This window comes from Amphibalanus amphitrite, unplaced genomic scaffold (assembly GCF_019059575.1).
Source record: "Amphibalanus amphitrite isolate SeventyFive unplaced genomic scaffold, NRLGWU_Aamphi_draft 000700F_arrow, whole genome shotgun sequence".
Taxonomy (NCBI): domain Eukaryota; kingdom Metazoa; phylum Arthropoda; class Thecostraca; order Balanomorpha; family Balanidae; genus Amphibalanus; species Amphibalanus amphitrite.
The window spans coordinates 349,643-366,336 of record NW_024882194.1 but is presented as its reverse complement, the minus strand read 5'-3'; positions in this window follow the sequence as shown (position 1 = coordinate 366,336).

Here is a 16,694-nt window from a genome sequence, read left to right as displayed (position 1 = left end):
CCCGCTGGCGATTGCAAGGGAAGGTATTTGGGACAAATGTTGTCCCCCACAGGCCCACATCCGGGGCAGCGTCCGAAATCGTTTTTCGAGAATAAAACGAAAACTTCACAACTTTTATGAGGAAAAGTTTATTGATCGAACTGCACAGTAGTGCGCAAGGAATCGAAATCCGATGTTTTTTTTTAAATTCACAGAAACCTTTTTTAGGGTATATGCCCCCCGATGTGATCAAGACCGCTTCGATCCGCCAGTTAAGAATATGTCACGGTCGATTATCGAGCTTCGGCGGGACTGGGCGCTGTATGCGTCGTACCTACAATGAAGAGGCGTACGCCGTACAGACACCTCACCCCACATCCTACTGCTCTATCCGTGCCTCTCGGTGAAGCACTGAAGCATCACGGAAGCCCACAGGACCTGCGAGTCGACGAGGTGGCCGCCGGATACTGCAGCTCCCCGGAGTTGCCCGGGACCGAGGGTTTAACAGTAGTAATTTCACTGGTGGTGAATCCTCGTAATGTAGAGATAATATCCTCAAGGACCTCCGTTACGATTTATATTCCTAAACAATATGGCACACCGATTATGCTTGCCTACGTTCAGGCATTATCCCTGACGCTTATCCGCCCACTACAACATGTGTTGTCTGTCAATTATCAACCATCGCTCGACGACGGGATCAATTCTAATCATCGATATTCGGTTGTCAATTCACCCACCCCGTTTCCCTAAAAATAGACGGGTCAGACTCGGCCTGGGTCCTAACGAGTCCTAGAATCGCCAGAGACGGGATCGGGTCGCCGTTATTGCACCGGTCTTGGCGTCTTTTGGTACATATAGAGTAGACAGCTTCGACCACGGACGTCGGACCGTTCTACGAATGTACGCAGTACGCACCATCCAGGCCTAAGATGCGTCGAGCTTTATAAGAATGCAGTCTAGATTCAATCAACATAACAATGGTGGTACGCAAACGCTTTAAAATCTCTCCCCGGCTCCCGCAACGTCCCAACCCTCCTCCGTTATACGCTCGCTCGATGCGTCCGCCGAGCCGGCTTGCCTCCAATGACGTCATCGGCCGGCCGGCGGCGTTCAAGGTCAAACGGCTGGTGTCCTTACCTGGAGTTCTATAGCCTTGCCTGGGATTATGACAATTCTCCGCCCCTGACTGAGATCACAAGGTGCTCTTGATTGTTGGTAATTGAAGATGTTGAGAGAACTTGTGAATCTGCATACCAGTCCTGACTTGCTTGATTGTTTAAAACTATTTTAATTCTCATAATTGTGTAATGTGTAGTGACTGTGCACACTGCGCAGCACATGTGCGCAGAAATGTGCAGGTGGCTGGTAGGTGGGTTAAACTTCGGAGATGCGAATTTGGATGTCAGTTATAAAATTAATGGTTATGCCTTGTAGAGTAAGCTCTGCTGTTTTTTGTAATTGTCTTTTTTTATAATTGTAACCTAAAATGCTGTTAGTTTCATTTTTATTAAAATGCTCGACCAGAATTTGCACTTGTTCATGCATGAATGGCTAACTTTGGGGTGTTTATTCAACCCTGACTGCTCAAGTTTTTCAAAGGCACATGACACAGCACAGCTAGATCAGCTGGTACCTACCTGTTGACTATTTTTGTTTTTGATGGTGATGTGTTTGCTGTTTGTCTTTTGCAAGGTGGTCAATGAAATAAAATAATGCATTATTTTGGAATGTTTCCTTGACAGAAGCCAGGAGCCGGATTGATGTGTGCTGGTGAATGAGATGGTTCAAAAGCATTATCTGATGTTTTTCAATGTGCATAAGCCATAACATCCCTTTCATACGCTGAAGTTTTAATAGCTTCTCAGTCTCTGTCATTTTCCTGAAATATTGGTGTAGATAAGAGATATCAGTACCTTCTCAGAGGTACCTGCCTTCTGCTGCATGAATATTTAATTGGTTGGACGAAATGGACAGGTAGCCTTATGATAATGTAATGTGAAATCTTATTTCTATAAAACTTTGAAAATGAAGTTCTAATTTTTCATATGTGCTTACATTTTTGATGACTAAGAAAGTTTTCCACAAGGGTAGAAAATGTGGGAAAGTCTATCAAATAACACATTTTGAAGGCTCAATGCTGACAGAGTGCTACCTCAAAGAATAACTGACTTGCTGGGTTACGGATATTTCTTTATTTTAATTTTCAAATGTAATGTACAATACATTGCAGTGAAATAACAAAATAGTGCAGTAAAATAGTATTAGCGACGATCAAACAACACGTGCGCCATTGATGTCTGCAAAAATTCCTACCAGATTGCTACCAAATCCGTGACGTAGCTACGGCGCCTTTATTTCCCTAGTGAACCAACCTGAGTAGTAAAGTAATCTTGCTAATAACAACCTAGGATTATCTTAAAGCACCCATCCTTGGTTGCAAGAACGAATGTGAAATCTGCTTTACGAACACCTAAGTTATTGATGCACAATTAGAATTAATGGACATTTTACACAGTAAAAACACTTTTGTTGGCAATTTTCTAAATCACTCTTTTAGCACGCTCTAAAATTGGACAACATAAAAATCAGCGGGCCAAATAAAAACATGAAAAGAAAGAACACATCCTTCTAATCTTAAAAAGTGGGCTCACGTAACACAAAACATTTAAAGCCCACCACTTTGATGTAAACACTTGACACCATTTAGATATAGATGGTTTTTGAGTTTTGTGCATATGCCCAACAAAACATTTATCTATATTCCAATTTCAGGCATGCAATGTGCATCAGCATAGCATCACACCACCCTTAGCATTAGAGTTGACACCAAATATGTTTCAATTTTGATGGCCTAACCACCCTTGCCATTAGGTGCGTAGGTAGGTTAATGCCTAACATTTGAATTGTTGACAAGTACCCTAGGACGAGGAAGGTACCTACTTATCAATACCTACGTACTGAAACAGTGAACAGCTTAACCCTCGCATGTGTGCGGCGTTTGCCAGCTTCTAATGTGTAGGGGGGGGGGGGTCGGTTGGACCCCCCCCTTGCCGTTTGGCCCCTGATCGAGCTAGAGCTTCGCGTAAAAAACGAGCGTGTTGCCCGTGACGAGGGGAAGCCGATGATACCCAATTTTAAGGTCCTAGGTCATTGGTTGACCTTCCAGGTCAGGTCAATGACCCAAAGTCGGGAAAATCGGGACCTATTAGAAAGTCGTAAAGTGTGGCTGCTAAGGGGTTTTTCGGGGTGCTGATCACGAATATCGTGTTAGTTTTATCACAGATGATGTGTTTAAGCATTTAGACCAGGTCGGGTCAGGTCAGGTCAGGTCAACCAGTAGGGGTTGTGACGGGTATTCGTAATACGTGTCAACCGCCTCTGACAGCTTCGTAACATGTTACGAAGGCACCAAAACTGCTTCGTAAATGTTCAAATGGTTGCTAAATTCGAATTCAGCTCCAAAAACTAGCCTAGAAACATGTAAAACTCGAAAAAGTGAACCGAGGTCACCCGAGGTCACCAAAGGTCAATGACCTGACTTGACCTTCAGGTGACCTTGACACCCACCCTAATGCATGGGAGTAACATCAAATCACATGTTTGAACGTTTGAAACCACGAAAAGCTTGCAAACGCGCGGCTAATGCGAGCCGACATACGCGGAATCGCGATTCCGGCCAAACATGGTCTCGGAAAAGAGGTCACAGGTCAAAGGTCATTTGGGTCAGGGTCATTTTCAAATTTTCAGGGTCGGTGTAAAATTGATCAATGCGAGGGTACTGAAAGTTTCGTCGCGATCGGCCGCTTTTTACGCGAGTTATTCGCGAAAAACCATGGGGGTCCATCCGACCCCCCCCCCCCTACACATGCGAGGGTTAACATAACATACAGCTGCCCACCTTTGACAGTGCTCAGCTATCACCACCCACTGCCCTAGAATATGTGACACAGGACACACTTCGTTTCTAACCAAATAATCATAAGCATAACAGTTTTGATTCCGAAATAAGACATCCAATCTCAAATATGCGAGAGCGAGGGTCAGAGCCCCAAGGCCAAACAGAAACCTGTCGCCTGGGATTATCTTACGTCACCGGCTGTTGAGATTTTATGGGGAAAAAGTGCTGACTTCCCAAAAATCGTGGCTTTGGAAAACCGGCCTTGCGTCAGAACGATAGGCGTAAGAACTGTTATTTGGTCATTATTTGGAAGAGAAATGAATGGGCTACAATATATATGAAAATAATTACTCAAAAAGCTTCTTTCAGAGTACGGCAAGTTGTCGAAGTTAGGGGGAGAAAGTTAGGTTAGGGGAAGGGGTAGTTAGGGGGAGCAAATCGCACAAAATGCCGGGGGATGTCATTATATTTGAACATTTAAAACTAGTATTTATTGACCAATTTTTGATTTCTTGTGACTTGCATGGCAGGATTGGACAATTTTTATGCATTTGATATTTCATTTTGTCACTGAAACGTATTTACAATCTGAAATTTGGACTGAAGTGGACGTCGTTTTTGGCGAAAAATGAGGACTTCTTGGGTGAAAAATGCGGAAAGTTTGATTGACATACAAACAAAAATAAACAATATTTTTACCTAAATCACCACTTGGAGAGTACTCCTTTTCTTTTTCTGTCATTTGATCATAATTTCTAATCCCAGTATGACCGATTAGTGGTGTTGTGGTCATTTTAAGTTAGGGGGAGTTAGGGGGAAAATAACGACTTCCTTGCGGATTTTGACTTCCTTATAACGACTTCCTTTTTTCCACCAGTGACGTCTTTGGCAGTGCTAATGATGGTGCAGGGTGGTCGCTTGAGGTCGTATGGTGTTAGTAACGGGTGGTTGTGTTAATTGCAATTGCTTGATTTCTCAAGGTCGTTCTCGTGGCGCTCTTGGCTGAGTGGCTCTGCGGTATGGTATGTGTCGTTTTGGCCTAGTCTTTGGCTGGTCGTTGGGTCTGTGCATACGTCAATCTTAAACTTTGGAGAGCATTTTTAATTAGCTATTAGCTGGCATTAATAAGGGTATCATTTTTTTTCTGTATTTAAAACGTGATGTATGCATAGTTAGGCCTCAGAGTTCCCACTTTGTCAATTGAACCTAAACCAAAACCCTTATCTCACCCTGGCCCATTTCCATCCATTTCAAGAAGTACAAACACAGTTGAGTATCATGATGCATTATTTCAGCATTTATTTTGTATTTGTCACAACTATCCTTGTATTGCATTGCACTTTGCAGCCCACATTTCAAACAGTTGATCACTGATCACATAAGTATATGTAGTAAGCAATTGACGTGAGTTGATAGGACGCCCGCCGCCCGGCGCCATGCTAGTTCTCACACCAGCATACTGATTCCGTATGTCCTTCTCAAGCCAATATCAAATCATTGTGATTTGATGCTGTTGCTTTTGAACTTGCATGCTGACTTCTCATTTCTTCATGCTGACTTCTTCACTGCTGGTCTTGTCTGCTTCATACTGTTGCTGAATACTGCTAGCTGGTGTTGTGCCTGTGGATGTCCTGGTACTTGCGTATAGGGTGGCTACATGCAAGAGAAAAAGACAGAGGTTAATTTAAAGTCAAAACTATGATGACCACCCAGTCCCTACTGCTTGCATGCATTTTGGAAGTTTTGTATACCAAGGGAAACTGGCAAAGTCATAAGTATTGAAAAATGTCTATTACTAGGCATGCTGTCACGACAAAACGTCGTGATGATGTTATTATAAAATTTCTGAGGATGTCATACTTTTCATTGGGGGTGATTTTCCCCGCAATATCACCAATTTGGCCACACTGCAGTCTGTAGATCAATCAACATAACAATGGTGGTATGCAACCACAGCAAAATATATCCCCGGCTCCCACAACGTTCCTACGCCCCTCCGTTATGCATTCGCCCGATGTGTCCGCCAAGCCGGCTTGCCTCCAATGACGTCATCGGCCGGCCGGCGGCGTTAAAGGTCAAACGGCTGGTGTCCTTACCTGGAGTTCTGATCCACTGTTACTTTGCGCGGTACTTTTAAGACAAGACTGTACCAGAAATAACATACTAAACATATAAAACTTAGCATTAAGTTAGTTGGAAAGCGTATAGTTGATACTAAGATGGAAGGAATCAATGGAAGGCTGAAATGGCGCAGCTGTTTCATTCTTGAAATATGTTCACAAGCAGGATTTACGTGACGCTAGCGACATCTATTAATATGATCGGGAACGCTCATTGGCTGATCGAGTCCGTGAGCAGTATCACTAGTTAAACCCAGGGGACGTCGAAGTCTAGTAGGAAAATCTGGCATTCCCCGGCGTGACGTAACGTCGGGGATGACCGATGGCACCTTGCACTGAAAGATACGGCAGAACGGCTATTTTTGAAAAATGATTTAAAATACGTTTGTGCTGTTATGACACATAAAACGCTTATCAGCATGTTCATCAGGGGCGCGGGAACTACTTTCCGACTACTACTTTCCGACTGGGGGGGGGGGGGACACCATAATAGAGATCAACCTAGGCATGGTCTGTCAAAAGTGGAAATAGCCGGTGCGCCGTCTGGCAACCCGGCAGCCCGCCGCCATAGGGAAATTCATGCTTTTTGTCGCTTTTTCGCTCCCTATGAGTCACTTGATCTAATTAAAGCTTAACCCGGCAGTTGCTGGGGTATTTCGCCACCCACCGTTTGCTGCGGGGGGGCGTTAAACGCCCCCAGCCGATAACTCGAGAACCAATGGGCGCAGCGAAACGCACGAGGCGGCAAACGAAAGAGCGCGACGAGACGCTTCAGATGAGTACTTTAAAGTTGAATTTTGAGGTCACAGGTCGGGTCAAGGTCAGGTCAAACACCTGAAATCGGGCTTTCAGTAGCATGGACTTCAGGACTTCGCAATGGGCGCCTCTCGCCATAAACTCTGTGAAAACGGTGCACAATCCATCTTATAAGGCCTACAAGAGTGTCAGCTCCATGTAGGGGTCAGTCAAGCATAAGTCAGGGTCAAGGTCAGGTCAACCGGGTAGGCACATATCCCCGAAAATCAAAACTGATATTCGCAGCCTGTGACACATGTTTTATAGGTAATTTGGGGCGTAGAACACGATGGTGACATTCATTTTATCATATGTGTACGTGTTTGGCTCAAAAAGTTCAATTTAAGAAATTCATGTATCATGGTCGTGAAGTAGTCACGAAAAATTGCCAAGATTCAGTTCAAGATTATGGAAAATGCGGAAAGATAATCAATAATCGAAGATAGCCATTTGATTGATCATGGTATTGGCCGTCTAATGGAGTTTACGGCATGTCTGTATGTCTATTCTGTGATTTCATATGATTTTTTGAACATATGCCGTTTTTGGTCCAAAACTCAGAAATCATGACGTCACTAAAACCTCGATATCTCAAAAAATTTCCGACCGATTTTTTTGAAACTTTGTCACAATAAACTTCAATCAATTCCCTACAGGTACCCGAAATTTGGCGCGCCTGCGGCGCGCCGTTTTTATGCTATGGCCCGGCGAAAAAAGTGGGGGCGTTTAACGCCCCCCCCCCAGCAACTCGCGGGTTAACTAGGAACGAGGCGGGTCACTTGGACGTATTCGGGAGCCGAATACGGTGTTTTGGAGCCAATACCTGGGAAACCCTGCCCGCCCAACGCGAGTTTTTAAGAGTCTGCATGCCCAAATTAACGTTGAGCGCGGCCGTTTTCGGTCGGTTTTCCCCGACCTTGAGGCGAAATCGCCTTATTTATTCAACCAGGGTGGGCTAATCCGCTTAACTAGGAATGAGGCGTTGAAGAGAATTATTCAAGGAATAGAGCTGTGCAAAACTATTTTTTGTATTGTTAAAACTGTATCCGCCCTCGAACGATAAATATTGTTGACCCATCAGAAACACATCACCTGGAATGCGTTTGGACTTGGCTGGATTTAATATCAGCGAGTATCTGCTAATGCAGTTTCTTGGCTTACATAGTACGCACACAAGCATACATACTTCCTGCCCTTGGTTATTCCTCACTTGAATGAAAATTTTGTTATAATAACTATCATTCCAAGCAGTTAACAGGTTTTAGTGCAGTGCCAATTCGGAACCGTTCAGCGCCGCCGCTCTGCGGCAGGGTGTTTGACTTCATATCTCTGTTGCTAGAAAAGTTGTGGACCGATTTACTTGATTCTTGCATGAAAAGATCCGCCATTCAATTCTTAGCAGATAACGAAAATTTGACGTCAATTGCACGATCCGCTGCCCATATTGTGGTACTGCCATCTATTGACAAGGCTGGCGAACTAAAGCCGGGCGGCTATTTCCACTTTTGACACACCATGGGTACCCCCAAATCTAGTTTTCTCACCGGTTTTAGGCCACTTATTATCACCCCTCGGCTTTTTCAACAAAAAAAAGAAAACATTTGCTAAAAAGTGTGGTATTCCGTCTCAAAGCTGTGGGGGCACCGCCCCCACGGCCCCAGAGTTGGGGGGGGGGAGGGGCAAGCTGCCCCCCCCCCAGATCCCGCGCCTATGTTCCTCATCATGTGATAAAGCCATATCCGTGGTCGAAAATAGCTGAGCCCCTCCCAATTTCCAACCACCGACCTCGTAAGCAAAGGATGTAAGCGTAATCCTTAAAGGGACCCTCCCACCTTCAAAGAAGTTAATGAATTGGCATGAAAGTGATGTCCCTTGGTTCAGAAAGAGCGAAAACGAATATCTACCAAATTTCACCGAAAATATTCACTGGTTTTCAAGATATTAGGCTTTTACTTTTGTTTACTTTTTGGGATCTCCCCTTTTACTAGCGACTTTATTTGGAAGCAATAATTTGGCAGCCTTAAAGTGCGGCAGACGTTGCGCGCAAAGCAGCGTATACCACCACGTGTTAACGATGGTTTTAGTCTAAGATTTAAAAATCGTTAGATCTCCGCTGACGTCACAAATTCTAAGGAGGCATTCCAATGCATTAGCCCCTTAGAATCCGAAAACTGCAAGTTTGAAATTCCATATCTTCGAATTAAAGCATTTTTCGATGTTGTGAGTGCCCAAACCGGTATTTGCAGGCACTGGCGGTCGCAGCCGCTAGCAAAAGGGGGGGGCCAAAGTCACACTCGCGGGACATAACATTTATCCGTCACCGGGAGGGGGGGGGGGGTGATCGGCTAATTTTTTACGTCCACGAGGTGCCGCGCAGTTGGCATTACTTATGCTTCATCCATCTGATTCTTGCGTGAAATCTTTAAGCTCAATTTAAGGCAAAATCACCAGTTCCATTTCCCGTCCCACGGGGCTTCCACCGGTCGGCCCACTGCACCATGACGGCGGATCGGTGTAGCATAGGTATACTGGAAGGTCAGGCACGCGGATTCATGACCTTACCACTATAAAACAATGCGGAAAAGTACAGATACCTCTTGCTTTGAACAAGCATGTGAAACCCAGAGAGCATTTTCAGACTATGACATTTACCCCAGGTAACATACCTAGTTGTGTGGCGGCGGGAGAGAGTAGGTACACCGACCTCTGGAGAGCCCCCACAGGTTACGAGCTTTCAAAATTGGCATCTGAGGGCCGCGCGCGACTCCTGCGGGGCTTCGCAACGGCTCTATTGGGGCTCACTCAACCTGCCTAGTCTTACTGCTAAAAAGACTGGCCCTGAGCCCTAGGACTTCATCAGTCTCTGCCAGCCCCAGGACCCACACTGGCTCATGGGGTCCCGACGTCGAAATATGATGGAATCTGCGCGGGACCATCAGGACGTAAAGTAATCTCGATCAGGACCAACGTAAGGCTGTGCCGGAGACTGCGTGAGCCCTCTGATCTTCAGAAACCCACCCATGTATGTTTTCACGTAGAGGCCAGTTTAGGGCCCTCAGAGACCAGTACAGAGCCTGCAAACTGCAAAGGCCAGTAGTTTGAGACAATCAGTGACCGAGTTGGGCTCTCAGAGGCTAATGTGGGTCATTACAGGCCAACATGGGCCCTCAAAGGCCAAGATGGGCCCTCCTCAGAGGCCAATGCAGGCCCTTAGAGGCTGGCATCGGGTCTTCAGCAGCCAGTGCGGGGCCCTCATTGGCACCTAAGGTTCGTCTTGGGACACCACAGACAGAAATAAGGCCACCAGAGACCGGTGTGAGACCCTCAGACGCCGGTTGGGACCCCTGAGGCCGGTTAGGGGCCCTCATAGGCCAGATGTGGGGTCTCAGAGGATGATGTAGGCTCTTAGCGGTCAATGTGGGCGCTTGACCGCCACTGAAGTTCCCTCAGAGGTCAGTGTAGGACGCTCAAAGACCGGTGTGGGAGCTATATTAATAGCTAGGCGTGGGTTTTTTAGCCTCGTGACGATCGAATAATTGCCAGGGCCCTATACACCTATATGGGGGCCCATTGGTTGTTTGAGGGGGGGGACAAATGATATGATGGCCCCCTTTATTGACCTTTGGGGGGGCATGGCCCTGGTGCCCCCCCCCCCCCCCCGCGACCGCCACTGTGTACACATTACACACATGCCTCTGAGATTACATACTAGCTCATGCAAACTCTATGCAGGCCCCGGAGTTCCCACGCTAATCCTTAAGAAACGAAGCCGGCATACGGCGTCACCACCGGGCTTCTGAGGTGCACAGCACCAACCCATGAGGTCTTACTTTAGTGTCTTAGAGCCAATCTCCTTTAGCAGGGCCCACCCACCACTGCCGAAGAGGGTCTCATGCCAGCCATTGCTGGGCCTACGAGAGCCTCAAGTAAACCCACGCTGATATTCCATATAAGATCCGGCCATACTCGTGAACCGGTGCCAGCGACGCTGACCGCCAAATTGACAGAATGCGAAACTGAGCCCACTCATGAGTGAAATTTACGTCCTTTGATGGCGCAAGAAAGAAAATGAAACATACGAAAAGCTTTTCTAAGACTTTTGTTCGATCTGAAAGGTGGGGCCAAAAGATAGTATGGCCCCACCTTTCAGCACCAAAGGGGGGGGCCATGGCCCCCGTGGCCCCCCCCTGGGACCGCCAGTGCAGCCGTAGCCGGGTTCTTGGAGATATTTGCAGCCGCCCCGGCCCACAGCCGTGGGGCTGCAGCCGGCCGATGCAGACCTCTAGAACAGAGACAATGCGGCGAATGACGAATAACAGATGTGATTGAACGGTCGTAAGTGGTCATTTGTGATAACCGATTTCGTGACCCTCACCCGCACCTACGTCACCTCCCAGAAGGCACATGACGACCCTGACACCATTGCTTTCCTGGAGATGATAGACCGTTGTCGCAAAAAAGATACTTAGAAGAAAAAAATCGAACGGTACCCACAGTTTTAACTCCGCAATGTTAACTTCAGCTCAATCATCCAGGTGATATGAGACCGTGAAGTCATATTTAAACCCAGGTTTCTTAATGATAATAAATCGTTTAGCGGACTAACTCTGGGTGTAAAGAAGCTATTTTTCCTTGTACTTCGACCTTTATTGTCTTCCAGACCTGATGTTTGACTAAATGCTTCTTGGGGGAACGACCACCCGAAGTGCGGATGGGGGTGAAGTTTAATTCAGTTCAGCACTTAAAATGATCCTGTATTATATATTTAACCGAGAGTATGTAGAATGTATCTTTTGAACGTCGAGCCGATAGGCGAGACGTTTAACCTGCGCCCTGCTGGGGGTCCTGGATTTCCACGCCCTGCTGGGGGGGGGGGTGTTTGAACACCCCCCCCCCTTGTAACTCGGCTCCTGGACCACGTAGCGATACGCGGAAGGCGGCGTTCGAAAGAGCGTAAAAAAGGACGAAATCACTTCGGTCAATTTTTTGGTCAGGTCAAAGGTCAGGTCACCAGAGGTCATTGAAGGCAAAATTTCGCCGATTTCCAGGTCGAATGTCGAAAATTTCCAAGAAGCAAACGCATAACTCAGGAACCAATAGAGCTACAGCGCCGCGGAAAAGTGCATTCGATAGCCCTGTTAACGCCCTTTCTGAGTAATTCTCTCAGATTTGACCTAACGTCAACGGTTTTGCCTGCAGGGGGCACAAACTGCAAAAATAGCCGATTTTTTCGGAAACAGTTTTTCTGCAATAACTTTTGACCCAAGCCTTGTACGAGCTTACTTTCACCGGCATCGTGTTCCTCTCGTCAAGACGCATCGAATGAACTATAACTTGACCTTGAAAGGTCAACTTGAAAATTTGACCTCAGGTCAAGGTCATGACCTGACCGGAAAGGGTCATGTTGCATATCAGTCGATCCGTATCGTCGAGTTGAACACATATAAGGCATTTTCATCGCTCTAGCATGCCTCTATCAAAAGTTATTTGCGAAAAAACTGTTAGATACCATTCGTGACCTAAGATGACCTCAGGGCATAAACAAGGGTCACGGACACCATTTTCATGTTCAGTGTGTCTAAACCACTTGTAATTCGGTGTTTGGGAGTGTTTATAATGTCTTTCGTCCAAAAGAGACGCATTTCAATTTTCTCCCATTGACTTATAATGAGGAGGTCGCAAAATTGACCTGACCTTAGGTCATCGATATCAAAATTCTGAGATATACATTATGTACATGCTATTGCTCTTAGCAATCGCTGAAAGTTTCAAACCGATCGGTCACTCGGTGTAGCTATGACAGACATTGAAACATTTTATGAGGTGAGGTCACTTCAAGTGACCTGGTGACCTGAGCTTGAACGACCTTGGTCTGAAATATTCACAACATGTGTAGAATTGATGTATGATAAGGTGTACCAAAAACGGCGGCGCTCCGCGCCGCCGTTTTTGAGATATTCGTGAAAAACCACAAGGGGGGGGGGTGTTCAAACACCCCCCCCCCCCCAGCAGGGCGCGGGTTAAAGTATTTTTCTGCCTACGAGCGGCTTAACCCTCGCCCCGTTGGGGGAGGGCAATTTGCCCCCCCCTGTGGTTTTTTCTTGCGAAAAAAGACACCATCAAAATGTGGAATACCATATGAGTCATGCTCAACATACCCCTACAGTGAAACCTAACCTGTTATTCTTCGGGCAGCTTTGCCAGCGTGAAGCCTAGCAGAATAATTAAACATCAAATATTTCCTTAAAAGGACTATCCCACCTTCTAAAATGTTGTTAAAACCAGTTAAATCGTGCCCGACTTTATAGATTGGATGACCAGGAACACGGTTCTGGCATTTATTTTTCCTTAAACATCTTAGGCTCCCCATATTCCAAACACAAACTTTCAAATATGTGACGTCACAGCCCAAAATTACCTCCTTCCCCAGGCCACATTACTGTCATAAAGCTGATTCTTTTTACTCTGTAGGCACCACAACAAAGTTCAGACCAAGTTTTAAGCGATTTTTCAACGAACAAACCCATTTAAATCAGAATGACTAAACGAGGTGACGTCACAATAACGGTCGCTCCATGTTGAAGATAGGGCCTTGTACAAGGCCCATTTTCAAATGAAGGGAACGAATTTCTTCAACACCAAGAGACCGCGGGGGTTGCAACCTAGATAGATTGTGGTTTCTGAACCTCGCCGCAAACTTGGCTATCTCAACTCAAACCCCATGTTAAAGGTGGGATAGTCCCTTTAAGGCCTTTCCTATTAGCATCTATTCCTGCCAGCCCCTAATGCTCAAACCCTGGTGCAAAATATATGGCCTTGGGTGCAAACATATATATGTTAGGATAGGTGGTATATGTCCAAATGAAGTCCGAGTGGTATGCATGTGGTAGGTACCTGGCATGTTGCATATAAAAAGTCTTCCGAGTCAGAAGTAGGGGAGACCTGGGAGGTTCTGAGGTAGGATCTTGCGCAGGGAGCTGCGACTGAAGGTTAAGTCTGGCTCACTTGTCACCTTCATCAGGATCGAATTCAGGGTAACTCGCTCACCCTTTTCATACATGTTGAGTATGGCTCGTTTTATGGCACACGCGTCGAAATCGTCGATTTTCTGAACGACTCCTGTCCGTGGGGCTGACTTCATAGGAGACTTGAACTCGCCAGCTTCCTTTTCTTTCATGATGTTACGAACCGTCCGCTCGGAAACACCAGTCATCAGATTCACTCTCTCGTACAGTTCGTTAAGGTTAAAAGCCATGTTACTTTTCTCAAGTTGAATAAAATACAATAACATTGCAAATCACCTCCTTGGTCTGGCGATCGATTGGTGAACATTTTAGCTTCGAAAAAGACATCTTGTACTTGTTCATCTTGTTCATGCCGAAGAAAAGATACGATGTGAAAAGTGTCAGGATTTGCAGGATTTTCACCTGGCTTGACAGCTCATTAGGAAGATATAAACCTTTATTCTAGGTTACTGCTGTCGACGCTTGACTTTTTTCCATCCAACACGCAGTACACGCAGTATCCGAACGATTTTGATCTTATTTCACTGGTTTTCTGAAAATTTACACAAACCATTATGCACAGGTTGGCAGCCAGACGATATGAACATAAATTCATTTAACAAAACTTACAACATTCATTAAACAAAACAACAACAATCAGACGAAAACAGACAAAAAGAAACTTACGGATTAGTTTGAAATCTTAGAATAACAGCGCCGACAATAATCTTCCGTAATTTAGCTCTTAGTTCAAATCAAAGAACATAAGACAATATTACTAAAAACGCAGAAATTAACATAACTCAAGGCCGTATATAGGCATAACATACAAACCTTTACGAGGATAAAAACATAAATCTTGCGACATTAATGGACTGAGCTTTTACTGTGAAAATTTAAAGAAACAAAAAGACACCGCAGTCGGAATCAAATATAAAATACCAGTATAACGCCCTTTGGGGCGACTAACGGAGCGAGCGAGAGGGTGGGCCTTGCACGTGCGAAATTTCGAGGGGGTACCTCCAACTGACTTGTGCACGGCACCTTACTAACCGGTCTCTAGCGATGTGCCAAATTTGAGCACAATCGGCCCAGCCGTTCTCGAGATCTAGAAGCGGCACCCTGCACGTGCGCACGTGCAAAATGGGTCCCAACTGACTTGTGCACGACACCCTACTAACTGGTCCCTAACCGCGTACCAAATTTGAGCGCCATCGGTCCAGCCGTTCTCGAGATCTGGAAACGACCCCTGCACGTGCGCACGTGCAGCAGCACCCAACTCTGGCACATGGATATGCAGTGCCTAGTGGGTGCCTATTAGAGATGTCAATCGGATACCAACTTTTTGGTATACCGATACCAAACCGATACCAACTTGGTATTTGGTATTTCAATCCTAATGTGTGTGTTTGGTATTTTGTTGGTATCATGAACCCCTCACTAATGTATAAGAGGCTAAGAAATCGGTAAAAAGTTGGTATTTCCCGCATTTTCCCAAGTTAGTTTGGTTTCGGTATTTCCCCACGGTTTTGGTTTGGTACCGTAAAACGGGGTGTTTAGGGACTCACCTTGTCAACTCACCTTGTCGGGTCCCGCCTACTTAGCAGTCTGATAGGATATAGGCAAGTGAAAAGATAGATAAGGAACCCATATAACATAAAGCGCGCCAGTTCGATAAAAATGTAACGGTGAACAGGCAGACAATAGTATTAACTGGAATTAGCGCTTGCAAACAAAATGGCAATAACATTATCACGATAGCAACAAAAACCAGCGAGGTAACATAATGATACGGAGTACATCCTATTCGTGTTACACATAGGCAAACATTCTGTTTGGGATGGCCGTGGCCAAACCACGTTTAAACAGATGAATGTTTGGGGCAGTGACAACTTCGGTTGGGAGGCTATTCCATAGTTTCACACATCTTTGGGAAAAGAATCGCTGTCTGATCTCGGTATGAGCACGGCATACATTGATTTTGTATGGGTGGCCTCTCGTGACAGAGCACTGCGACTGTGCAAACATACAATCCGGAGTGATTATTGAAGCTCCGTGAAAGATTTTCCAATATTGTATTAGATCCCCTCTGACAAGGCGTCCCTGAATGGAAAACAGTTCTAGTTCGCGCAGTCTCTGTTCGTACGGAGGTCACCCAGACCTTCGATGCGTTTGGTCCATCGCCTTTGTACACGCTCAAGTTTCCGCAAGTCCTCCACATACCCGGTGTGCCAGAGACAGGAGCCGTACTCCAAGATGGGTCGGATATGGGTTGTTAGGAGGAAGAGCATAAGTTTAGGAGTGCGGCATACAATGGACTTGAGGAAACTGTGACAAAGCGCCGAGACTCTATGTGCCAGAACGTCTATATGCTCATGGAATTTCAATGCGGTCTCAACCACGACCCCCAGGTCACGATACGACTTAGGGGTCGGTAGTGTCTTACCGTTCAGAGTATACTGGGCGGGAGGGGCTTCTCTGTGTCCCCTCGAGAAACGAAGTACAGCACACTTGTCGACATTTACATGTAGGCCCCAAGACTGGGACGCAAGACTCAGTGTATCAATATCTGATTGCACCACTGCTTCGTAGTCACTTAGAGAAGAATCGCTGCTGCGTCTTTGTGCAGTAGCATACATTTTTAAATCATCCGCAAATATCTTGTAATTGCATCTCAATCCGGACCCCACATGGTTTATGTAAATCAGGAATAATAGTGGACCCAAAAACAGAGCCTTGTGGTACACCACTGCTTACCGGTCGGGGTCTACTTTTTTGGCCTTATACGCAGACCTGCATCGTTCGGTCCGTCAAAAAGCCTTCTACCCACTTCAATACTTCCCCCTGGATCCCTATCCTGTGGAGTTTTTCAATGAGTATCTGGTGGCATACATC